The sequence below is a fragment of the Stenella coeruleoalba genome (assembly GCF_951394435.1).
Source record: "Stenella coeruleoalba genome assembly, chromosome: 19".
Classification (NCBI taxonomy): Eukaryota; Metazoa; Chordata; class Mammalia; order Artiodactyla; family Delphinidae; genus Stenella; species Stenella coeruleoalba.
In genome coordinates, this window is record NC_137165.1 from 28,519,497 (window position 1) to 28,547,371 (window position 27,875).

At 38.4% G+C, this 27,875-nt stretch overlaps 1 protein-coding gene across 2 annotated transcripts in view; it reads left to right on the forward strand.

Annotated features, from left to right (window-relative positions):
* The window catches only part of PCTP (phosphatidylcholine transfer protein), a 227,894-nt gene that overhangs the window by 39,073 nt on the left and 160,946 nt on the right, over window positions 1–27,875 (forward strand). Inside the window, exon 7 of one of the 2 annotated variants that reach the window (XM_079905622.1) lies at window positions 256–294. The exons of the other annotated variant lie outside the window; for it this stretch is intronic. The gene's annotated coding sequence lies outside the window, so the exon portion shown is untranslated. Of the gene's footprint in view, window positions 1–255; window positions 295–27,875 lie in introns of those variants that run through there. 2 annotated transcript variants of the gene reach the window in all.

A 27,875-nucleotide genomic window follows, 5' to 3' on the forward strand; every position in this document is an offset into this window, starting at 1 on the left:
AGAGTCGGACTGGGTCTGACGTAAGTTGTTCTGAGTCCACTTGAGACCACAGGTGAATAAAATATTGTTTTAGGGCTGGACAAATAGGCTCACCTTACCAAAGATAATCTTGAATCACAGTGGCCACAGTGGAGAACTTTTAACCTAGATAATCTTATCATCTTTATCATAGAAAAAAAGGGGTCTCAGCCAAATATTCATCATAAAGCATAGAGGGAAAATGATTTTTCCTCCTCTAAAATTTTTGGTGACCAGGATGGGACCAGCTGGGACACCCTACTCACTGCAGACAGGATCCTAGGAAAACTGGCAGAAGCCATCAAAGGTAAGAATTCTTACCAAAGTCAGCTCTGTCATCTCTGTCTCCATCTGTGGTGCCTGATTAACAGAGGAAGGTAAAATTCCACTTTCTCCCTTCCTTCCCAAATTCAGATTGGAAGGCAGAAAACATTTATAAGAATTAGATCTTTAAATTGCGAATTTGCTTTGGAGTACACATTGGTTGTAGATCCCTTCTTTCCCAAGGACAGCCATTGCCTTCTTGTTTGTCTACCTTTTGTCCTGAGAACTTGGCAACAGCCAAGTTGGGGTCTCCAAAAATTTTGGCTGGGAAGAAATGTGGGTTGCACTGCATGTGCGGCCAGTGTCCTACGCCTGTTGTCTGCTTTCATGGGAATTGTCTGAGGCTTTCTTTCTTTTGGTTATCTTTGGGAGTGTCTCTGGATCTTGAGAGGATAATATTTTTTGCACTCTTTGGGAATGCCTCTTGTCCTCATGGGGTTGTTCAGTACTGCTAGGAATATGTACTGTTTGTCCAGCTGAAACCTGATAAGATATTCAAAAGGAATTTTTTTTTTCTTTTTTTTTTTTTTAGTAGCTCTATGATAGTAAATTGGCCAAATTGGAAGTTGAGATTCAGAGCCTGATGGGACCTTTTTTTTTTTTTGCGGTACGCGGGCCTCTCACTGCTGTGGCCTCTGCTGCCGCAGAGCACAGGCTCCGGACGCGCAGGCCCAGCGGCCACGGCCCACGGGCCCAGCCGCTCCGCGGCATGTGGGATCCTCCCGGACCGGGGCACGAACCCGCATCTCCGGCATCAGCAGGCGGACTCTCAACCACTGCGCCACCAGGGAAGCCCGATGGGACCTTTTTTTAGGCTTTCTCCTCTAAGCTAAAATGAAACTGTGTAGCCAGAGGGAAAGAAATATTCTGAAGGCTTTGTGGAAGGATTTACTAAAACACTCCACAGACACACAGCTCTAAATCTAGAACATAGGATCTTTCGATTTCCATCTTAGTTGAAGATCTTCTCCCTGATGTAAAGAAGGAAATTGAGGATAGTATAGTTGGATGGGTGGGACGGCCTCTGTATCATTCAGGTTGCTACCCAATTCTTTGAGGAATTAAAGACAACTGTACTTGTCTTACAAATCAAGCCTTTGTAAGAACAAAAGTGAAGATATAGAACTAATTCAAAGCCCTCTTTTCCTTTCTACCAATGCCCAAATGTACCCTTTTGATCTCAGACGGTTTGCAGATGCTGTAAACCTTCTGGACTTAAGGAACAAAAGTCTTTGGTGCAGCTTCCATTCTTTCTTTGTGCCTTTGAGATATAAATATTCTACATAGTCTTCTCTAGGAAGCAAGGGAATTCTTATCAGAAGGAGAAAAAAAAAAGAGAAAAGACTATTTTTAAAATTAGAACTATGAAAAATCTTAAAAGTCTCTTTTACAAATATTAGTAAAAAGCTATCTGAGCAGGTAGACTTAATTTATTCCATCTGCCAGAAACACAATGGACCCAACTGTTCTTTTATAAACTAGTGAGTTTCATATTATCATATCTGTTTCATGGCTAAAATTTTTAAATGAAAGCTAGAAGATCTCTGTTTGCCTCTTTATGTTTTTGTGTATCTGTATATGTTTGCTATAGATAGTAATTTTTTTTGTACCTCTGAATGGTATTTCCAAAATTATTTTAAAGGCTCTAGTTAATTGGCTTAAAGATGAACAAGCATTATATAAATCAAGTATACTGTCAGAAATATAGACTAATCCATAAGTTTTTCCACATTCAAGAGATCTAGGATAATATTTGGTATACTAATACTTCTGGTATAAACAGGTTTAATAGAAGTCAAATAAGATCTTATTATATCTGTTGCAAATATTTCAGCAAGAAAAATAACTCAGTATGATGACATTTTTATGTTTCTATAAATAAGTTAAGTGTGAATGAGATAAGAGCTTTTGGGTGAACTCCTTAGGAATAATTATATTTTAGGAATATCTACTTAAAAATAATCTCTCTGACCACAAGGACCTACTATATAGCACAGGGAACTATACTGAATACCTTGTAATAACCTATAATGGAAGAGAAGGTAAAAAAATAACATATATATATATATATATATAACATATATATATGTGTGTGTATATTTTATATATATACATATACATATCTTTACGTATTATATATAGACATATATAACTGAATCACTTTGCTGTACACCTGAAACTAGCACATTATAAATCAGCTACATTTCAATAAAAAATTAAAAAAATCTCTCCAGATTCTGGTAACTTGAAGTTCAGATTTGTGCTAAATTAAGTTAAAAGATGAAAGTTTATTGAATAGTTAGGTCATTCGCAAATAAAACAAGATACTGAAACATTAATTACTGAATATTGGCTTCCTTTTACAAAGAAACTAAAGGGATTTAGGACTATCAATAAATATGTTTGGTTCCACACTGAGATATTTTCTATAAGAAAGCACGTTTTTAGAAATTATTACTGTTATTTATGTTTGCCAATCTACAGAATGCTAATGTAAAAGTTCATAATTGCTTACTTCTTAGTTTTCACTAGAAATTAAGGTTTTTAAGAGTTGAGTATTTGAATTTAAACATGTAATTAAAGCTACTCGAAATAGTACGGGAAAAATTTCAGTATACAGTAGCAAAGTAGGATGTGTGTTTTCAGTAAAAGAAGGTATGAGGAATGGAATTGCATTTTGTTAAGGAAAAGAAAGTAATTTTGTCTTAGAGATAGTTGTTTCTGGATGGAAAAAAAGAACAAACTAATATGAATACTAATATGGATACAGAAAGTTATGGAAAGTTTATGGAAAAGGAACCCTGAGAAAAGAGTTTTGTGCCTGGTCAGGGTTGGCTAAGTTTAGAATAAATTTAACTGAGTAAATTTTAAAAAGTAAGCTGGTGCAAAACCAGAATTTGTTTTTTTTTCTCTTTTAAGAGGTCAGTTTTCGTAACATATTGATCAGCTTTTGATAACAGATTGTAAAGTTTATTTTACCTTTAATGAGTAATCTGTTATAACTTTCTGTTTTTACCTTTGAAATCTTTTGTTATCACTTTGGTTAAGTGAATAACTATTGATTCACAGTGCCCTATGATCCTATTTGACCACGTGTTTTGAAACTTTTTGATATTTTTGATAACAAATTTCCCAAATCAAATTTTAATGTAGTTCCTTTGACCTCTAGCCAACTTTGGGATGCTTCAAAGGACCCTTGAAACATCCCAAAGAGAGCTATAAACTAATTAGGTTTATTTGGTATGTTAAATTACATGGGAAGCATTGTCAAATGAGTAATAAATCTTCTTAGGTTATACTGTATGAGTCAATGTTATTAATTTATTAATAATTAATATTCTAGAAATTATATGGAATTCCTAAAAATCGGGTATGTCCTGGTAAAATGTTATCAGTCATAATTTTAGTCATTATTTTAAAATATTGTATGTTGCAGCAGTAATCAAGTTTCTTTGTCAATTGCATTGTAAGCAGGTCTTTTTTTTTTCTTTTTGGTTGCACCAGGTCTTAGTTGCAGCAGGCAGGCTCCTTTAGTTGCAGCTCAAGGGCTCCTTTAGTTGCGGCTTGCTGGCTCCTTAGTTGTGGCACATGGGCTCCTTATACGTGGCATGTGAAGTCTTAGGTGCGGCATGCATGTGGGATCTAGTTCCCTGGCCAGGGATTGAACCCAGGCCCCCTGCATTGGGAGCACAGAGTCTTAACCACTGCGCCAACAGGGAAGTCTCTGTAAGCAGGTCTTTAACCATGCCTTCTGTGGTCTTTCATCATTCATAGACAGTTATTGTTTTACTCTGATGTTTTGCAAAAATGCTTCCTCTTCGAGAAGCTCCTTAGCAAGGACATTTTGACAAGCACAGGTTTCTGAAAACTTCTAGATCATACTGCTGAACTGGGTAAGAAATTAAGAATTCTAATGGTAAACCTGATGGTGTCATAAAACTGTTAATGAAAAGGATTAGTTATATAGGACTGTGTGAACTGGTGAATATGTTTATAATTTTTATGGTTTCTGTCTAAAATATTACTAGCTTTTAATCTGTGTTTTCCAGATATAAGGAAACCCTTCCCTTCAAGCTAATTATGAGTTACAGCAACTTGGTAAATTATGTTTGTAAGCAGAATTGAAACATTTATCTTTTCTCTTTACTTGATTCCTCCAGAGACTGGAAACTCTTCGGTTGCCAGCAACTTAAAAAATCAGGTAAATTAGGAAAGCCATCTCCTAGCAGGTGCAGAAATCTCAAAGTATTTTGGGGACCTTGAAAAGGGAGGAATTCACCCAGATATGTAGATAACTCAGGTGAAATCATTGACAAGCCTTTGCCATGGCTTTCCTGGCCTTGAGAGGCCTTTTAAAAATTCAATCCGAGGTGCCAAATAATAGGTTCCAGCAAAGCCAATTTCAAATGAGCCTGTATGAGTAACTACACTTCTGTAAATCATCAGGCCAAGATTTTTGAAGCCAGAATTATTTAGCAAACAAATTAGTCTTAATTTGGCTATATTTGGTAGAAATGAGGGTAATTTTAGAGAGAAAAAGATCATGTTTCTATGGAGAGTAAATTCAAGTTTTGTTAATTGAGGTCTATACTTACTAAGAGCCACTTCCCAAATATCTCCGTATTATTATATTCTTGTAAATTTTAGCTGAATCATTAAAAGGACACTCTAGTTTGTTACTGAAGTTTTTCTCATTAATCCATCTTTGGATGAAGATCATATGCCCCATGACCTGCAACCAGGGGATTATGCATACTGGAGAAGACATCATTTAAAGACTGTCTCCAACCTAGATGGTAGGACCCTTATCAGGTCCTCTTCACTAGCTCATGCACAGTGAACCTGAAGGGAATTGACTCTTGGATTAATATTTCCACTTAAAAAGGGCCCCTGAAATGGACTGGCCTATACAGAGCACTGCCGACCTCAAAATCACCTTAAAACAATGCTCAAACAGAGGAGAAACTACCAGACCATGATGGTAAGAAGAAGACATCTAAAGTAGACAGCTGATCCAAGATGCCAAACCCGGCCTGTATACCAGTTACTTTGATAATTGCTTACACTTGCTTATGAACTAAACGTATTTCACAATCTTAAGCAGAGTTAAAATAATTGAATTGTTGAGTTTATGGTCAATTACCTATATCCAGTACTTCTGGTTACCTTGGTGGATTTCTCCACTCCAAGGCTCTAATTGGATGGCCCTTAGGAAATTATTCTAGAAGAAAGAAGTTATAGTTCTGTTTGGGCCACTATTGATATTACTGGATGGGACTCCCTCACTTGGCCAATCAATCATAGCTGCTCTGACCATTGCCATAAATATAAAAGACCCCCCTTATGTTGGGAACAATTCAACCATACTAAGGATAGCCAGGCTAAATAATACCAGGAAATGTGTCTGGGTGCCTTATGAACAATGCCAGTATATCATTTCCTTTAAAGGTAAGGATTGGTACAGAACAGATTAAGTCAGATGACCTAGGGGTATACTGTGTGGAACCTAATGGAAGTTCTTGGCTTAAATTCTTACTTATAACCTTACAAATACTACTAGCCATATTACTTGTATTCTACCTATTTTATAAGATTGTTGTTTCTTTCCTTACCAAATATGTGACTGAGCCTCTGATAAAATAATAAGAAGGTGACTTAAGGCTGTTGACCAGATATATAGTTCTATACAAGATCAATGATGGTAATAGTGTAACTTTAGATATGGAAAGAAGCATCAAGAGGGAATAATTTCCTGGACCATAACAGACTAGTAAATCAGTGGTCCAGAGACTTTTGGCTATAGTTAATAGGGCCTAGTCCAGTAATAGCACACTGAGTGGCCTATCAGTGAGATCTTTGCCTGGGACAAAATGATGATGAAATGCCTCCCAAACCATGGTCGAATTTATGACCATGAGAGGGCACTGCCAACTAAAAATGGTCACTTGCCATCTGTCACTACAAGTATGATATCACTAGCCAATGCAGTCACTGACTTTTGACACACCCTGAAAAGAGTTCATGGTGGAGATCAGGAATGAGGTACTCCGTGCTCTGGAAGGATCTGGCAGAACAGATCTTCAGATAGTTAGATATTTTCAGGAGAAGATTTTATGAACCTGATTTCTTGCTTCTTCCTATATCTAGAAAATATCTAGAAAATCACTAAAATCATTAACGGAGACATCTGCTCCTCATGACTAGCAGCAACCTTCTTGTGACTGGCAGCAACCCTCTGCCAGAAATGTGTACTTGATTGCATGTATCCGTCTTCACTAAAATCACACATATACTGACCTCCCTCCACCTCTTTAGAGCAGTTCCTCAGAGATATCTGAGAGGCTTCTCCTGGGCTATAGTCCTCATTTTGCCCCAAAGAAAACTTAACTCACAACTCTCACATTGTGCATTGTTTTTCAGTCGACACCTTCAAACTAAAAATTTAAAATAAAATGTCTTCATTTTTGACAAGCAGCTCTACCACCAGTCTCTGATATCCTATGTCATTCAATGCAGCCGTTGCATCTAAGGTCTTATGAGGGTTGGGTCAAAGACAACTCCAAGGTTTTCTGCATTCCTACGATTCTCCTTTCAATGGAGGATCATTTTGGAAAACACATGTAAAGGAGTGTGACTTTGTGTAAGCCATGGTGTGCTGCATTGTGCTCTAGCACTAAAAGAAAAACAAGATTCACAGTAAAGGTTTGTGCCCACTTATCAAAAAAAGAAAAGCTAGTTTTAGTTTAGTCAGTTTAATTAAAACAGGCATATCTTTAGAGTTTTCAACATTAAATACTTTTATCCTGTGTTTGCTAAAAGTCAAATAAGTTCATGTTACTCCTATTACAGAATTTTTTTTTATTACAGTCAGCAAGAAAGATAACAAGCTGATGGTTAGCTGTTTAATAGCTCTTGAAATTTTCATGAGTGATCTAAACATAATTGTTATGAAGAAGGAAATTACATAGATGTAAATAAGATAAAAGTATATAAATAAAGTTTTCAACAACAGTTATGTTCAGTGCTATGTCTACTTAAAAATAGTTTCCAGGGCTTCCCTGGTGGCTCAGTGGTTGAGAGTCCGCCTGCCGATGCAGGGGACACGGGTTCGTGCCCTGGTCCGGGAAGATCCCACATGCCGCAGAGTGGCTGGGCCCGTGAGCCATGGCCACTGAGCCTGCGTGTCCAGAGCCTGTGCTCCGCAACGGGGGAGGCCACAACAGTGAGAGGCAAGCGTACCACAAAAAAAAAAAAAAAAAAATAGTTTCCAAAATCTTTTTGGGACTTCTCAGGCTACATAATCGTGTGAGCCAATTCCTTGTGCTAAATGTTGAATTTGGACAGAAATTTGACAAAACGGGTGGAGGATTTCCTTTGAAACTTGGGGAGGTAAACGGAATAGCTTGAGTCAAAGCACAAGGGAGGTAATAGCTAATAATAGCAAAGATTTATTGACCACTTTCTAAATGCCAGGCACAGTCTGAGCACTTCACACACATTAGATTGATTCATCCTCACACTTCTATACATACAAAGACTCCCAGAGGACATGGAACTTTGTCTTTTCCCAGCTATACACTCAATATAGTGAACACACAATATTCAAACTCTCTGCTAAAGGAATGAATGAATCCATGGTGGAGCAGCAATCCTAAAGCTCCAGGATCTCAATTTGAACCTATGCCAAAAAGATGGATATAAAAATGTATGCTTTATCTTGTGTTCCACCTATTTCTTAACAAAAGAGTGAGCTTTTGGACAAATGAATTTTTAGAATTTTTAACAGCTAGAATTGTTTTGTCTTTCAGTTATATTTTTGCTTAATCTTACTGATTAAAAATTTAAAAAAATGTTTTTTGCTTCTCCATTCTGTTTGAACACCTTTGGAGGACTTATACAGACTGTCTAGAAGTCCACACAGTAGGAAGGTATTATTGATGTAGCTGCTGGAGGGGAGAGAGGCAGGGGGCAAACAGGATAAGAAGAGAAGTGCTTTTCATTTGCAGGCCAAGAACCTGGAAGTTAAGAAAACCTGATTCCCCCAGAGACAGATATGGAGGTTGGTGGGGGTGAGGGTAGCACCCCAAACCCATTTTCTCTTATCTATTTCACCTGATTCCTCTCTAGTGGTTCATAAACTGAGAAAAAAGTCAATGGAAACCAAGCAGGACGAAAAGGGTACTTAGAGCTCAGTGAAAGGCACACAGAAACTTTTGTTCTATGTCAGACAGCTTAGGAAGGGCTGGGTCTGTTTCTAAGTGGTCGTGGATTCTGTTTACCAATGAATGTGGAGTTTCATTTTCCCAGGGACAGTCAATAATACTCTTCATTAGGAGCCTTATTTCAGGATGGTGTTGAATAATTGCTGGATTGCTGAAAGTGTCCAAGTAGGAGCTCTCCTTCCACTACACTGCTTGGCTCCTGTCCCCTTCCAGCCACTTCAAGCTCTTGTAAACAGCATTCATTTTCTATCACAAGTGAGGAAATGTGACTGTGAAGCCAAGGTGCCAGGTCCCTAGAGAGGGCCTGCCAGGGAGTCCGTTTCCTCACATCTCATTTTAGTTTGTAACTTGCTGGCGGGGTTGAATAATCGCTGAAGCTCCATGTCTTCCCATCCTATTCTGTTCCACTAACTTATGAAACACCCAGCAACCCACTGGAGGACTAGCAGATCAACCAGATGTTTCCTGAGCAAAGACAGCACACACAGCATCTCATGAGAGGGGAGTGCTGGCGGGCACTCACCCCCTCTGACATCACTGGGTGAGGTAGCCTGCGGGAGAATTTCAAAGCAGAGCAGTTTGGCCAGGGAAGAGCTCAGCTGGCAGCTCTGTGCTGGGATTAACTGACCCGGATAACTAGGGAGAGGGAATTAACAATTAAGTGTGTTTATTATCTGGGAGGAATTAGACCCTGCACTCCCTGATTATCCATGGGCACTAGGAGACCCTCCCCCATGGCTCCCCATGCACAGTCAGGATCACACGTTCACCATGTTGCTTCTCATCCCAGCCTCTTGTTTTCCTGACTTTGCCTGAGGTTGATGTGGGACAAGCTCAACTGATTGCAAAGAACAGCAATGAAATACTAATAATTATTAATAATAAGTCAACTAATTCTTCTTCCCCAAAAACATGGGGAGATCAAATCCTAAAAAATCTGATTTCAAATCATCTCCCTATAGATCACTGGCTTGTCACATTCAGGGTGTTAAGAACCAATAAAATAACTTTTTTTTTTTTTTTTTTTTTTTTTTTTGCGGTATGTGGGCCTCTCATTGTTGTGGCCTCTCCCGTTACGGAGCACAGGCTCCGGACGCGCAGGCTCAGCGGCCATGGCTCATGGTCCCAGCCACTCTGCGGCATGTGGGATCTTCCTGGACCGGGGCAGGAACCCATGTCCCCTTCATCGGCAGGCGGACTCTCAACCACTGCGCCACCAGGGAAGCCCAATAACATAATTTTTTAATATAGGGAATATAGGTATGGAATTGGCAGCTTCCTTTTAGAAAGGTCATTAAGAGTAAATCATAACAAACAAATAAACAAGTAGAATGCATGTACCATTTGCTGTCACTGTGATCTCATAAGTGAAAGGTTAATTCAACCTCCTTAACTCAAATCCCTCCAAGAAATTTTCTTCACACTCATCAAATCCAAACTTCTGAGACCTGAAAAGTGCCATATGATCTAGGATCTGACCCCTCCCTACTTTATAAGCTCCACCTCCTCCTCTTCTTATTCCTCTCCAGCCTTTTCTCTGTCCCTCAAACAAACCCTGGTCTTTGCATTTGCTGTTCCCAACATCTGCAGTGCTCTTCCCCCAGATCTGTGGACAGTGGCCTCCTGTGGTGGGCAGCTTTCTGACTGGACTCCCAGGGACCTACCTCCTGGGATTCATGTCTGTTTGATCCCCTCCCTTGTGTGTGAGCTGGACCTAGTGACTTGCTTCTAAAGAACAGACAAGAATAAACCTGCTGTAAAGAAGAGCAAAAGCAATGGGATGTCATCCAGAGATTAGGTTATGAAGGACTCTGATGTCCTTCTTACTCTCTCTCTGTGGCTCTTCTCACTTGCTCTGATGAAGCAAGTTGCCATTTGTGAGCTGCTCTCTGCAGAGACTGATGTGACAAAGAACAGAGGGTGGTCACTTGACCAGTAGCCAGTTACAAGCTGAGACCCTCCATCCAACAGGTTGGGAGGAACTGAGTCCTGCCAACAACCTCTTCAGTAAGACTGCAGAGGATCCTTCCCTGTCCTCTCTGGCTTTGCGAGGACTGCAGTCCCAGAGGTCACCTTGACTGCAGCCTCATGAGAGACGCTGAGCCAGACACCGGGACCAACTCAGCCACACCTAGGGCCCAGACACACTGAAACCCAGAGATAATAAGTGTTGGTACATTTGGTATAGGAGTGATAGTTGACTAATCCTCTACCTCACTTCACTCAGGTCTCTGCTCAAATGTCTCCTAACTCACCTTCAAAACCAACCAATCCCACAGAACTGATCACACATTATCCTCTCTCCCCTTACCCATCTGAATTTTTCATTCTGGAAATTATCACCACTTACATTTATATTATATATTTATTTATTAGCTGGCTTCCCTACTAGAGTGAATATTCACGGAACACCATGTATGTCATTTTGCTGCTGGAAAAAATGATTGTATATTTGCACTGGTAATGCTCAGGTTTATTTGAAAAATACTTATTGTAGGGCTACTTTATACCAGGTCCAGTGACATAGGTTATTTATCCCTGTTCCCTGGTATCTGGGTCAATTAATTTAGTCTCGGCTAATTATTTTTTTTCTTGTTATTGTTATTAAATTACTCTGTTTTGATAATGCACCTTTCTATACCTTTAACTGAGTATTTAATTAAAATGTCAATATTTTTTCAAGGCCAGAGCTTGTACATACTTGACTGAAGTCCAGCGTAGGGTGATCATAATTATTTGAAAAGTTCTTATTTCACACTCTGCCGAAGTCTAACTTCCTGGTACTTTCCTCTATTGACCTTAGCTTTGCTTTCAGAATTAATAAATAACATAACTATTCTGTTTCCACCAGCCCAGTTCTAATCATTCCATTAACTCTATTTCTTTGGGTGTAAGTTCTGCTTGTTGAATTTATTGTCTTTTTTGCACTGTAGACTTTTCTTGCATGTTTGATGTTTCCTCATTTGGTGTTCACCTTTGCCGTTGAGATTCCAATTCAACTTTATGCTTCCTTAGAGGAGGTGTGAGAGCTACTGCTGAGGTTCACTGTCCCCCGGTTTCCAGTGGGAGCGGGCGGGCCCATGGTGCCATTAGCCAGGCCTCCAGGGACCGTCTCCTGCATCACCTGACCTAGGAACTGCCTTGTGTATCTGCCTGAAGCTCCCACAGTCACTCTTCTGATCTCAAGGCAGATTCCTCTACCCCTGGTGTATGTGTGTGTGTGGTCTACGGTGGTTAATTGGCCCGACTACTTTCCTACTCTCATGAGAGATGCCAGAGATAGACAGCCTCTGAGCGTGGATCATCTGTACTGTTTCCCGTCTTTACAACTGAGTTCTTCCACAGGAGTCCTGACCTCTAGCTTTCTCTCAAGTTTATCTCATCTGTTTGCTGTCTGTTTCTGGGCCACAAAGTATAACAATTCTTATGTGGAAATCCTTATGCTTTAATTCTTATGTATGTGTTTAGGTTCATATATTTTACATATTTAAAATATGAAATATGACTTATTTATATTAGTATGTATACATATGTATATGTATATGTAGTCAGCTTAGCTACCATTTTGAAACCAGTATCACTACTTCCTTTCTTTCAGCCCTTCAAATATTTGGAGATCATTATCACATTCTCCCTTATTCTCTCCTCCTTAGTCTAAAAATATCATGTTCCTCTAACAATTCAAATCTCCAATAATTTTCTGACTTTTTAATCACCATAAACTCCTTTCTCTATTCCAGTAGACACGTAAGATTCATTCAATAGCACTAGATGTATCCCAGTGTGAGAGGAATACTCAGAGTACAATGGGACTATTACTTCTTGTAATGTATATATTTTTTCTGTACTGGTAAGTCTGGTTTATCTTTTTAACCACATATTTATACTACTGGCTCCTCATGATCCATTTCCTTTCCATTCCTCTTCCACAGTTTAAATACATAAACTCTGCCAAGCAACAGCTGCCCCTCCTCTACTTGTGTAATTGATCACTAACTAATATGAAAGACTTCACATTAGTCTCTACTGAGTTTTACCATGTTCATTTTAAGTTCTCCACACCCTCTTGAAGTGTGTCAGGCTATTCAGAAAGAGTAGCTTCAGTTTATTCTTATCTTTACTAGATTGACTATCCTCTGATATATTGATCCCAGGAGAATTGTTTCCTTCCATCTATGGAACATGTTTTCCTCTCATTAACTTTTCAGAGAGCATACTATATTATCTTCTTTAGCTAAATCCCATTTTTACTCACTGGGATTGTGTCATCCGATCATTCAATAAAGATTTATCAAGGGCCAACTCTGTGCCAAGAGTCACACTGGGCATTGGCTACACAGAGAGAAACAAACGTGGTTCTTGACTTCATGGAACTTATGGTATAATATTCACAGTTGTATAATGGTTTGTAGATTTAATATTATAATTGCTAGTTTTTATATACTCAGAAGTTTATTTCTTTTTAAAGTACCAATCTTGACAAAGGAAAAACAGTGCAATGTTAACTGTAGAATCTAGGTGGTGGATAGATGGATGTTCACTGTACATTTCTTTCTACTTTTCTGTATATTTGATAATAAAGTTTTGGGATAAATTTTGCCTATCCTTCACAATCTGTATTTCTTTTATAGAAATATAGCTATAGATAGCTTTACTTGCTTTTATGAACTTCCAGATATCACAGCCTTGATTGCACAGGGTTCCTGGGAGAAACAGTAACGTAATAGAAAGAACACGCACAGTGAAGATGGACTAGGACTCAAATTCGGAGCCCAGCACCTGCTGGCTCTGTGCCTCCTGACAAGTCACTTAATGTCTCTGAGCCTCAATTTTCCTCATCCCTTAAATGGGATAATAATATTCACACCCCAAGTTGTTGTGAAAAGTAAATAAAATTAGGTACATAATCAGTTAGTATATTTAAAATGCATCTGCCCCTCTTCCACTACTTTTTCACTTAGCCACCTTACACATAACCATTATTTCCTTCCTTAAAAATCTGAATTAAGTGATTAATACCCGTTCATCTTTTTTTCTTTCTTTAACTTTTGAAGAATAAAATTCTTAGAAACTCACATCCATAACATATTATTAGATGTTTTTGTCTAGCAAATAATGGTGTCAGAAGAAGTGAATTCATCCATCACCCTCAAATTTCTTTTTGTTCAGGTATGGGATTGATGTTAAGGAAATGCCATTCATATCCAGACCAAGGGGTCTGAAATTGCTTTATTGCCAATGGTTGTCTTGATTTAGCACGTTTATGCTATTGTCTGTATGTCCTAATTCTTCTGTCTACAGTGTTATCTTTTCTTTACGAAACTGCAGAAACCTTGCACTTCTTCAGAGCAAGTTCAATGCTCCAGTAACATCTTCCTGAATCCCTTCCTCCAGGTTTTACTCATGATATTTCCTCTGTATCATGTCATATCTCAAAATATCTTGCATCATTTACTACTAGATGGTAAGCACGATGCAGCCAGAGGAAAGCACTCTTCTATCTTTCTATTCCCAGTGTACAGGACTGGGAACAGCCAGTAGGCACTTGTTAGAGATAATTCATGGAAGCCTGTGTGGATAAATGACTAGAGTTCATTGTCCTTTGGCATCAGGGTTCATCCTCTAAGAAATGAGAGAGATAGCCAGATGCCTTAAAAAGTGTATTTGAGCACTAAAATGCTATGATTCTTAGATGTTGTATTATGCTACTCAAATGCAGTAGACTTTAAAAAAAATATTCCAAGTATTAATCTTAATGCCAGAGCTTTCTGTATGGTCAGAAGCTTCTGGATTTTTTAAGCAACTGGGATTTGGATGCTTATGCCCCTGTCTCTGACTCTTTGCCTGTAATTGCACCAAGGATATGGCTGAGTTGATATATCTGTCATTCCTGACGTGTCCCCCACTCCAAACAAACAAAAATTCTTCTCTTCATCTCTTTCACTTCCATATCCCAGATTACCTGGCTTAGAACACCCCTTCTGTCCTGACTGAAGAAGTTTGAGTGGATTCATGTATCCTGGACGCTGCTGGGTCTCTACATAAGTGTTAAGATGATGCTGGCTTTCAGACTTTCAGACGCTTTAATCCCCCAATGGCTGCTGCGTCCAGTTGCTTGGAAGACATTGAAATTCTACCCTATAATATTGTGATCTTCCACTAATTATTGGGGATAATCAGCAACACTCAGGGAGGATGAGGAAGCATGTCAGGGAAGTGCAAAACTTCATATTTCACCCGTCACTCCTCACCCTTTAAGTTCCAGCCGTGCTGAACGTATTTAATATGCTCAGTGCTCTACACTGTCATTCAATAATTTCCCTGTACTTCACACACTCTTCAAATCCTCTCTACCTTTTTTGTCTGCTAAAGCTTATTCATCCTCTGAGTCTCAGCTGAAAATATCACCTCTACAGGAGTCTCCTGATTCTCCTATTATAACGCTTACTACACTGTTTGGCAATTGTCTGATTATTGTGTGTTCTCTTCACTTACCTGTAAGATTCATATGGAAGAATATGCCATCTTTCTTGTTTATTGTTGTAGCCCTAAAACTTAGTACAGTGCCTGACATATAGTAGTTGCTCCTGTATCTACTGAATGAATTAATGAATGTAGGAGTCCCTGCTCTCATGGGGATTGAAATGTTATAGGATACACAAGATAAGCACACAAATAACCAGTATATTTGTGCCTCTTCTTTACAATTGCCAAGGAATCTGTGGAGTTAGTGTTTTTCTCTTTTTACAGAAAGGAAAATTTAGGCTTAGAAGTTATATAATTTCCCAAGATGACTCTACAGGTAGAAAGTGGCAGAAATGGATTTAAACTCTAGTCTTCTGATAGCCAATTAAGTGCTCCCTACATAATGTTGCAACAATATGAAGCAAGTGTTACAAAATTTTACTTCATTTCATAAATGGGAGAATTCACTCCCAGATAAGGTGACATTTGAGCTTGAATCTGAAAGATGAATCAGCTTTTTTTAAAAGAATTATTTTCAATTATGAAAACATAACCCTTATGTGTTATAATAAATTCAACTAATACAGACATATTTAATGCAAAAGTCAAAGTTCACCTTACTGTTGCTTTAATTACATTCCTAAAATATAGCCATCATAAACCATACCTGTGTATATAGACATGATATGGTGGTTTTGTTTTATTTGTTTTAAAAGGAATCACACTATAAGTACTGTTCTGCAGCCTCTTTCTTTTTAACTTCAATATCACTTGGACAAACTTCCATCTGGTATATTTATACTTACCTGCTGTACTTTTAACTGCTGCATTTCATTTCTTTGTAGGAATGATCTATAATTTGTTTAACCAATCTCCTGTTGTAGGCATTTAAGTGGCTTCTTGTTTTCTCTTCTACAAATATTTCTGCAATAATTCTCTAATATATATATATATATATATATATATATATATATATATATATATATATATCCATCCCCTGGCTTTCATTAAAGATTTTCTGTCCATCATTTCCTAAAACTAGGATTTCTTGTGTCATGGGTTATAAGCCTTTTAAATTGTGAACAAAACTGACAAAAATACACAGAATGCAAAAAGTTGGAAGTGGGAAGACAAAAAACATTCAAGGTGGGGAATGTCACATAAACAAATGTACCGAGAAGACTAAATCACAATCCTTTATTTCTCCCAAGAAGTTTCAGCATTTTGACCCTTTGTGTGAGCTCGAATGACAAATTCCAGCTCCTTCCAAGTGACTACAAGCTATTTGTCAGTCTCTTTTTATCCTCCCCCTGTCCTTTCAGTGATGAACTCCCTAGAGATTAAACATTCGCATTAGTAATCTTACCACTAGACTCCCTGAGAACCAAAGTTTGCTGCCTTTTGTTTTTTTTTTTTTAATCTTTATTGGAGTATAATTGCTTCACAATACCGTGTTAGTTTCTGTTGCACAACAAAGCGAATCAGCCATATGCATACACGTGTCCCCATATCCCCTCCCTCTTGAGCCTCCCTTCCGTCCTCCCTATCCCATCCCTCTAGGTCATTGCAAAGCACTGAGCTGATCTCCCTGTGCTATGCTGCTGCTTCCCACCAGCCAACTATTTTCTTAATGACTCCTCACCACACACAGACCCCTCATTGTGCTATTCACAATTTCCAGATGAAACCAAAAGCTTGATTCAACTGTAGTCAAAGAAAAAAGAATTCTGCACAATTCCGCAAACATACACACATTAACACTCCACTTTCCACCAGCAACTGAAACTTAAAATTGAGTGATCATGGCATGTGATGTTTCCAAAGAGCTACCCCCTTGCCTTCAGTTTTATTAAAGGCACAAACGTGCAGTTGCATTTAATGGTGTTTACTTGGAAGGATGCGATGTTTACCCTTGGAAACGTATTATGCATCTCTCACCTTACAGTGAACAAACGGGCGTTGTAATTTCATGTAGTCTAACTGCTTGCTTAAATTTATGTCTGCACTCAAATGAGAAAAATCCTTGAGTATCAGTCATCTTTGAATCCAAGGGACTTATTCATAGAGCATGTGGGGCTCTATTCATAAATGATTTATGTCTTTGCATAAAATGGAGTGGAGGGTGTGTGTGTGTGTGTGCTGCTCAGAACCATCAACTGCCTCTCCTGAGTAATTTACACAAGATCAATATTTATCAAAGTGAGCCAAGAATTGTGCCATACTCTCTGAGTTCTAAATACTACCTTTATAGTTCCTTTATCCATAGAAGAGAGCACAACAAATTGAAATGTTTGCACAAAACCTACTTAAAGTTTTTCTCACTTGGTTTCTGTTGCTTTAGATGCAATGTGATGCTTTGGCTGAAACTGCAGATTTCTGTCATGGATGTTGCTTATGACTAACACATAGTAGATATTCAAAAACGTATTTGTTGAGTAAATGAGTAAAGAGAAATAAGCAAACATTGTTGTCACTGTTCACAAAGGGGAAAGAGGGTTGCCCGCTGAATGTATTATTTTAATATATTTTAACTAAGAACCTGCTAGGCATTTTGCATTGAATAGGACACAGTTGTTACTTGGAATAATATTCTAGCCATATGTGTCAATAATTAAAAACATAATCATGAAAAATGCTATATTCTCTACTAAAGGTTAAAAATGTGTTCTGGAGATCCAGAGGAAGGATCAACTAATTCTGCTCAGAGAAGTTTAGGAAAGATTAGGAGTCTGTAGGAGTTAAACAGGCTTGTGGTGAATGGGGAAGGGAATTTTAGGAGGAAGTAATGGCATGAACAAAAGAAACATAAAAGACCTTCAGATTGCATAAATGGGATGTGTTGCCATGAGCGATTAGAGGACTTGTGTCAGTAATGACAAGTCTGAACTTTTCTATTAGAATTGGATTATAAAAGGCCTTACACACTCAACCAGTGAGCTGTTACTTGTTCTGTAAGCAAGATAAGACTCATAGATTTTTAAACATGGAAGTGACGTAATCAGATTTCCTGCAGTGATATATCTCTGGTGGCACAATCTATACTATCTACATACCATCTGGTGGAGAAGGATAGAGAGGAGAGGACAAATGGGATTCCACTTGCTTCTCAAGTCTACTAGTGTCTCTATGGAATGCTGCTTTGAGAAGGACTTCAGAACTGCATCTGGACTCAGCAGGAAAGTCTCCAGTAATAAAGAAGTAATGTTTGTCATTAGTGTAAGAAGGAAAAGAAGAGAAAGTGGCAGCAGGCATAACCTAACCATTTGCCATTCCTGAATTAGCAGGATGTTGGGAAAGTCTAGGTGAGAGATCCTAAATCCTAATTTATGGCAATCTCAGTGTGTAAGTGGGAGATGACAGGAGCATATTTAAATATTTTATACTATACTATATATATACTAAATATACTAAATACATTAAAGATGCTAATAAACATTATATATATATATATATATATATATATATATATATATATATATATACACTCCTGCATATAGAGGACTTCATGAATCATGTGAGTTTTAAGATAAAAGAATAGAGGATAACTTTATAAAGTTTGTAGTTTAAGACAGGATCCTGGGAAAAGCAGCCATCATTAATTAGAAAGGAGATACAAGCAGGAAAGTAAGTTGAGAGTGGTAAGGAGGTGAAAAGGAAGGTGATGACTTCATTATTGGGCATAATAATTTCTAGGTGCACAGAGGATATCCAGAGAGAGGTGCTCAGTAAAGTGTTTGAAGTCTGGGGTTGAAGCCCAGATGAATGTTCTGGAATAGATATATAATTCTATTTCTAGAATCTTGGGATTCTTCAGAATATGAGCAGCATTGCATGCACTACATGGATATTATCTCTCAATAAGAAATCCTGATGAACACCAACATTTAGATAATGGACAGAAGACAAGGAAGATCCATGTGGATTATTTAAAACATCCACAAATAGTATTTATAACTTGAGAAAAATATGTAATTGTCTCTCAACCTTTCATTATTACCCACATGGAGAAACAAAAGGGATTTTTATTTTTGACCCTGAAGGACTAGCTTGTTTCAGACCAACTGTCCTGCAGAGAATAATGGGAAAAGGTAGATTAAATTTTTTACAATCTTGTTGAAAACATGGGAAACCTACAGAGAAAGTGGTGATTTAGGAGCTAAAAAAATCCAGGGATAAGTGCAAATAGATGAGCTTGATATTAAGGCTTTACATTTTCTCTTGAGGTTTTTGCTAGCTTATAAGTCAAAGCAAAGAAGCTGAGGAGCTAAGCAGAGTTCAGGCAGTCTTATGGAGGCTGTGAAGCAAAATATAGAATTCAGAACCTCCCAAGGAACAGATGCTTCATAAATACCACAGATTTTCAGATGGTACCAGGACCAGGACTAGAGTGAAGAAAATTAGGTGTGTATGGTACAAAGTTTTAGGATGAACTCACTTGTTAAATCCTGTGCCCTGCATGCCTCACCCCATCCTGACTCTTTAAGGACACTTGAAGTGCTATCTACAAGTAGTAAACAAAATCTGGAGTTAGTTCATCCTTCACAAAGGCCAGTTCTAAAAGAGATCAATCCATAATTGTACCATGACCTGCCTCTACTATAGTTGCCTGATAGAGGTAAAATTTTATCCTCTCTGTAGGAAAAGAATATCATCTAGAAACTCATATTAAACTATATTTTTTTCTGACAAGATGCCTTTCAAGAAATTTACTAGGTATGTAAGGATATAAAATGCAATGCTTAAAAAACAATAATAAAAACAGGCAAAAGTGGCAGACCCATAGGAAATTCAGACCTTGATTTATAAGATGTAAACTTGGGACAGACCTTCAAGATGGTGCAGGAGTAAGATGTGGAGATCACCTTCCTCCCCACAAATACATCAGAAATACAACTACATGCGGAACAACTCCTACAGAACACCTACTGAATGCTGGCAGAAGACCTCAGACTTCCCAAAAGGCAAGAAACTCCCCACGTACCCAGGTAGGGCAAAAGAAAAAAGAAAAACAGAGACAAAAGAATAGGGACAGGATCTGCACCTCTGGGAGGGAGCTGTGGAGGAGGAAAGATTTCCACACACTAGGAAACCCCTTCACTGGTGGAGATTGGGTGTTGGGGGAGAAGTTTTGGAGCCACAGAGGAGAGAGCAGCAACAAGGGTGTAGAGGGCAAAGTGGAGAGATTCCCACACAGAAGATTGGTGCCGACCAGGACTCACCAGCCTGAGAGGCTTGTCTGCTCACCTGGTGGGGTGGGCGGGTGCTGGGAGCTGAGGCTCTGGCTTTGGAGGTCAGATCCCAGGGAGACTACTGGGGATGGCTGTGTGAACACAGCCTGAAGGGGGCTAGTGCACCACAGCTACCTGGGAGGGAGTCCAAGAAAAAGTCTGGAACTGCCTAAGAGGCAAGAGACCATAGTTTTGGGGTGTATGAAGAGAAGGGATTCAGAGTACCACCTAAACAAGCTCCAGAGATGGGTGTGAGCTGCGGCTATCAGCGCGGACACCAGAGACAGACATGAAACACTAAGGCTGCGGTGGCAGCCACCAAGAAGTCTGTGTGCAAGCACAGGTCACTATCCACACCTCCCCTCATGGGAGCCAGGGTCCTGTGATCCAGGGACAACTTCCCTGGGAGAACACATGGCATGCCTCATGCTGTTGCAACATCACTCCGGCCTCACCTGCCACAGGCTCACCCACATTCGGCACCCCTCCCTCGCCCTGGCCTGAGTGAACCAGAGACCCCTAATCAGCTGCTCCTTTAACCCCATCCTGTCTGGGCAGGAAGAGATGCCCTCAGGTGACCTACATGCAGAGGCGGGGTCAATCCAAAGCTGAACCCCAGGAGCTGTGTGAACAAAGAAGAGAAAGGGAAATTTCTCCCAGCAGCCTCAACAGCAGAGGATTAACTCTCCACAATCAACTTGATGTACCCTGCATATGTGGAATAACTGAATAGAAAATGAATCATCCCAAAATTGAGGCAGTGGACTTTGGGAGCAACTGTAGACTTGGAGTTTGCTCCATGTGGCTGAAAGGGTCTTGGTGCTCTGGCTGGGTGTCACGCCTGTGCCTCTGAGGTGGGAGAGCTGACTTCAGGACATTGGTCCACCAGAGACCTCCCAGCTCCATGTAATATCAAATGGCAAAAGCTCTCACAGAGATCTCCATCTCAATGCTAAGACCCAGCTCCACTCAACAAACAGCAAGCTAGAGTGCTGGACACCCTATGCTAAACAACTAGCAAGAAAGGAACACAACCCCATCCATTAGCACAGAGTCTGCCTAAAATCATAATAAGGTCACAGAAACCCCCAAATAGATCAGCAGATGTGGTCCTGCCCACCAGAAAGACAAGATCCAGCCTCATCCTCCACAATACAGGCACTAGTCCCCTCCACCAGGAAGCCTACACAACCCACTGAACCAACCAGAGCCACTGGGGGCAGACACCAAAAACAATGTGAACTATGAACTGAAGCCTGCGAAAAGGAGACCCAAAACACAGTAAGTTAAGCAAAATGAGAAGATAGAGAAACACACAGCAGTTGAAGGAGCAAGGTAAAAACCCACCAGACCAAACAAATGAAGAGGAAATAGGCAGTCTACCTGAAAAAGAATTCAGAGTAATGATAGTAAAAGTGATCCAAAATCTTGGAAAGAGAATGGAGAAAATATAAGAAACGTTTAACAAGGACCTAGAAGAACTAAAGGGAAACAAACAATGATGAACAACACAATAAATGAAATTAAAAATTTTCTAGAAGGAATCAATAGCAGAATAACTGAGGCAGAAGAACAGATAAGCGACCTAGAAGATAAAACAGTGGAAATAACTACCACAGAGCAGAATAAAGAAAAAAGAATGAAAAGATGTGAGGACAGTCTTAGAGACCTCTGGGACAACATTAAACATACCAACATTTGAATTATAGGGGTCCCAGAAGAGGAAGAGAAAAAGAAAGGGACTGAGAAAATATTTGAAGACATTATGGTTGAAAACTTCCCTAATATGAGAAAGAAAATACCAAGTCCAGGAAGCACAGAGATTCCTGTACAGGGTAAATCCAAAGAGAAACATGCCAGGACTATTTTTTTTTTTTTTTTTTTTTTTTTTTAGGTATGCGGGCCTCTCACTGTTGTGGCCTCTCCTGTTGCATAGCACAGGCTCTGGATGCACAGGCTCAGTGGCCATGGCTCACGGGCCCAGCTGCTCTGCAGCATGTGGGATCTTCCTGGACCGGGGCACGAACCCATGTCCCCTGCATTAGCAGGCAGACTCTCAACCACTGTGCCATCAGGGAAGCCCTGCCAGGACATATAGTAATCAAACTATCAAAAATTAAATACAAAGAAAAAATATTAAAAGCAGCAAGGGAAAAACAACAAATAACATACAAGAGAAACCCCATTAGGTTAAAAGCTGATCTTTCAGCAGAAACTCTGCAAGCCAGAAGGGAGTGGCAGGACATATTTACAGTGATGAAAGGGAAAAACCTACAACCAAGATTACTCTACCCAGCAAGGATCTCATTCAGATTCGACAGAGAAATTCAAGCCTTTACAGTCAAGCCGAAGCTAAGAGAATTAAGCACCACCAAACCAGCTTTACAACAAATGCTAAAGGAAATTCTCTATGCAGGAAACATAAGAGAAGGAAAAGACCTACAATAACGAACACAAACAATTAAGAAAATGGCAATATGAACATACATATCGACAACTACCTTAATTGTAAATGGATTAAATGCTCCAACCAAAAGACACAGACTGGCTGAAGGGATACAAAAACAAGAACCGTATATATGCTGTCTAAAAGAGACCCACTTCAAACCTAGGGACACAAACAGACTGAAAGTGAGGGGATGGAAGAAGATATTCCATGCAAATGGAAATCAGAAGAAAGCTGGAGTAGCAATTCTCATATCAGACAAAATAGACTTTAAAATAAAGACTATTACCAGAGACAAAGAAAGACCCTAGATAATGATGAAGGGATCAATCCAAGAAGAAGATATAACAATTGTAAATATTTATGCACCCAATATAGGAGCACCTCAATACATAAGGCAAATGCTAACAGCCTTAAAAGGGGAAATCAACAGCAACTCAATAATAGTAGGGGACATTAACACCCCACTTTCACCAATGGACGGATCATCCAAAATGAAAATTAATAAGGAAACACAAGCTTTAAATGACACAATAAACAAGATGGACTTTATTGATCTTTATAGGACATTCCATCCAAAAGCAACAGAATACACTTTCTTCTCAAGTGCTCATGGGACATTCTCGAAGATAGATCATATCTTAGGTCACAAATCAAGCCTTGGTAAATTTAAGAAAATTGAAATCATATCAAGTATCTATTTCAAAGCACAACACTATGAGACCAGATGTCAATTAGAGGAAAAAATCTGTAAAAAATACAAACACATGGAGGCTAAACAATACACCACTAAAACCAAGAGATCACTGAAGAAATCAAAGAGGAAATCAAAAATTACCTAGAAACAAATGACAATGAAAATATGATAACCCAAAACCGATGGGATGCAGCAAAAGCAGTTCTAAGATGGAAGTTTATAGCAATACAATCCTACATTAAGAAACAAGAACCATCTCAAATAAACAACCTAACCTTACTCCTAAAGCGATTAGAAGAAGAACAACAAAAGATCCCCAAAGTTAGCAGAAGGAAAGAAAACATAAATATCAGATCAGAAATAAATGAAAAAGAAATGAAGGAAACAATAGCAAAGATCAATAAAACTAAAAGCTAGTTCCGTGAGAAGATAAACAAAATTGAAAAACCACTAGCCAGACTAATCAAGCAAAAAAGGGAGAAGACTCAAATCAATAGAATTAGAATTGGAAAGGGATAAGTAACAACTGACACTGCAGAAATACAAAGGATCATGAGGGATCACTGCAAGCAGCTATATGTCAATAAAATGGACAACCTGGAAGAAATGGACAAATTCTTAGAAAAGCACAACCTACCAAGCCTGAACGAGGAAGAAATAGAAAATATAAACAGACCAATCACAATAACTGAAATTGAGACTGTGATTAATAATATTCCAACAAACAAAAGCCCAGTACCAGAAGGCTTCACATGCGAATTCTATCAAACATTTAGAGAAGAGCTAACACCTATTCTTCTCAAACTTTCCAAAATATATCGGGGGGAGGAACACTCCCAAACTCACTCTACGAGGCAACCATCATCCTGATACCAAAACCAGGCAAAGTTGTCACAAAGAAACAAAACTACAGACCAATATCACTGATGAACATAGATGCAAAAATCCTCAACAAAATACTAGCAAACAGAATCCAACAGCACATTAAAAGGATCATACACCATGAACAAGTGGAGTTTATCCCAGGAATGCAAGGATTCTTCAACATATGCAAATCAATCAATGTGATACGCCATATTAACAAATTGAAAGAGAAAAAACATGATCATCTCAATAGGTGCAGAAAAATTCAACACCCATTATAATAAAAGCCCTCCAGAAAGTAGGCATAGAGGGAACTTACCTCAACATAATAAAGACCATATATGACAAACCCAGAGCCAACATCCTCCTCAATGGTGAAAAAGTGAAACCATTTCCACTAAGATGAGGAGCAAGACAAGGTTGCCCACTCTCACCACTGTTATTCAACATAGTTTTGGAAGTTTTAGCCACAGCAGAGAAGAAAAGGAAAGAAAAGGAATCCAACTTGGAAAAGAAGTAAAGCTTTCACTGTTTTCAGATGACATGATACTATACATAGGGAATCCTAAAGAAGCTACCAGAAAACTATTAGAGGTAATCAATGAATTTGATAAAGTAGCAGGATATAAAATTAATGCACAGAAATCTCTTTCATTTATATTCACTAATAATGAATATCTGAAAGAGAAATTAAGGGAACACTCCCATTTACCATTGCAACAAAAAGAATAAAATACCTAGGAATAAACCTACCTAAGGAGACAAAAAACCTGTATGCATTAAACTATAAGACACTGATGAAAGAAATTAACAAATGTAGATATATACCATGTTCTTGGATTGGAAGAATCAACATTGTTCAAATGACTATACTACCCAAGCTATCTAAAGATTCAATGCCATCCCTATCAAACTACCAATGGCATTTTTCACAGAACTAGAACAAAAAATTTCACAATTTGTATGGAAACACAGAAGACCCCGAATAGCCAAAGCAGTCTTGAGAAAGAAAAATGGAGCTGGAGGAATCAGGCTCCTGGACTTCAGACTATATTATAAAACTACAGTAATCAAGACAGTATGGTACTGGCACAAAAACAGAAATATAGATCAATAGAACAGGATAGAAAGCCCAGAGATAAACCCACACACCTATGGTCACCTTATTTTTGATAAAGGAGGCAAGAATATACAATGGAGAAAAGACAGCCTCTTCAATAAGTGGTTCTGGGAAAACTGGACAGCTACATGTAAAAAAAATGAAATTAGAACACTCCCTAACACCATACAAAAAAATAAACTCAAAATGGATTAAAGACCTAAATGTAAGGCCAGACACTATTAAACTCTTAGAGGAAAACATAGGCAGAACACTGTATGACATAAATCATGGCAAGATCCTTTTTGACCCACCTCCTAGAGAAAGGGAAATAAAAACAAAAATAAACAAATGGGACCTAATGAAACTTAAAAGCTTTTGCATGGCAAAGGAAACCATAAATAAGACCAAAAGACCATCCTCAGAATTGGAGAAAATATTTGCAAATGAAGTAACTGACAAAGGATTAATCTCCAAAATTTACAAGCAGCTCATGCAGCTCAATATCAGAAAAACAAACAACCCCATCCAAAAATGGGCAGAAGACCTAAAAAGATATTTCTCCAAAGAAGATATACAGATTGCCAACAAACACATGAAAGGATGCTCAACATCACTAATCATTAGAGAAATGCAAGTGAAAACTTCAATGAGGTATCACATCACACTAGTCAGAATGGCCATCATCAAAAAATCTACAAACAGTAATGCTGGAGAGGGTGTGGGGAAAAAGGAACCCTCTTGCACTCTTGGTGGGAATGTAAATTGATACAGCTATGGAGAACAGTATGGAGTTTCCTTAAAAAACTAAAAATAGAACTACCATACGACCCAACAATCTCACTACTGGACATATACCCTCAGAAAACCATAATTCAAATATAGTCAGGTACCACAATGTTCATTGCAGCTGTATTTACAATAGCCAGGATATGGAAGCAGCCTAAGTTTCCATCGACAGGTGAATGTATAAAGGAGATATGGCACATATATACAATGGAATATTAGCCATAAATAAAACGAAATTGAGTTATTTGTAGTGAGGTGGATGGACCTAGAGTATGTCATACAGAGTGAAGTAAGTCAGAAAGAGAAAAACAAATACCATATGCTAACACACACACACACACACACATATATATATATATATATATATATATATATATATATATATATATATGGAATCTAAAAAAAAATAAAATAATAAGTTTCTGAAGAACCTGGGGCAGTGCAGGAATAAAGATGCAGACATAGATAATGGACTTGAGGACATGGGGAGGGGGAAGGGTAAGTTGGCACAAAGTGAGAGAGTGGCATGGACATATATACATGAACAGATATAAGATAGATAGCTAGTTTGGAAGCAGCCACATAACACAAGGAGGTCAGCTCAGTGCTTTGTGACCACTTAGAGTGGTGGGATAGGGCTGGTGGGAGGGAGATGTAAGAGGGAAGAGATATGGGGATATATGTATATGTATAGCTGATTCACTTTGTTATAAAGCAGAGACTAACACACCATTGTAAAGCAATTATACTCCAAAAAAGGTGTAAAAAAATAACCTTTAAAAAAACTTAAAAAAAAATAAAGATGTAGATTTTACAAAAACTATTGAAATGTAGATAATTTACAATATCATTTAAGTTTCAGGTGCACAGCACAGAGATTCAGTCATATATATATAACATATAAGGGAGAAGAACCTGAAAAAGAATATATATTGATATGATTTGCATTTCTCTAATAATTAGCGACATTTAGCATCTTTTCATGTGCCTTTTGGACATTTGTATATCTTCTTTGGAGAAATTTCTCTTTAGGTCTTCTGCTCATTTTTTGATTTGGTTGTTTGTTTGTTTGTTTTTGCTATTTAGCTGCATGAGCTGAGTGTATATTTTGGAAATTAATGCCTTGTCATTACCATCGTTTGCAAATATTTTCTCCCATTCTGTAGGCTGTCTATTTTGTCTATGTTTTCCTTTGCTGTGCAAAAGCTTTTAAGTTTAATTAAGTCCCATTTGTTTATTTTTGTTTTTATTTCCGTTGCTCTAGGAGATGGATGCAAAACAGTATTTTTGTGATTTATTTCAAAGGGTGTCTTGCCTGTGTTTTCCTCTAGTAGTTTTATAGTATCTAGTCTTAATTGTAGGGCTTTAATCCGTTTTGAATTTATTTTTATGTATGGTGTCAGAAAATGTTTTAATTTTATTCTTGTTCATGTAGCTGTCCAGTTTTCCGAGCACCACCTATTGAAAAGACTGTCTTTTCTTTTTTTTTTTTTTTTTTTTTTTTTTCTTTTTTTTTTTTTTTAACATCTTTATTGGGGTATAATTACTTTACAATGGTGTGTTAGTTTCTGCTTTATAACAAAGTGAATCAGTTATACATATACATATGTTCCCATATCTCTTCCCTCTTGCGTCTCCCTCCCACCCTCCCTATCCCACCCCCTAGGTGGTCACAAAGCACCGAGCTGATCTCCCTGTGCTATGCGGCTGCTTCCCACTAGCT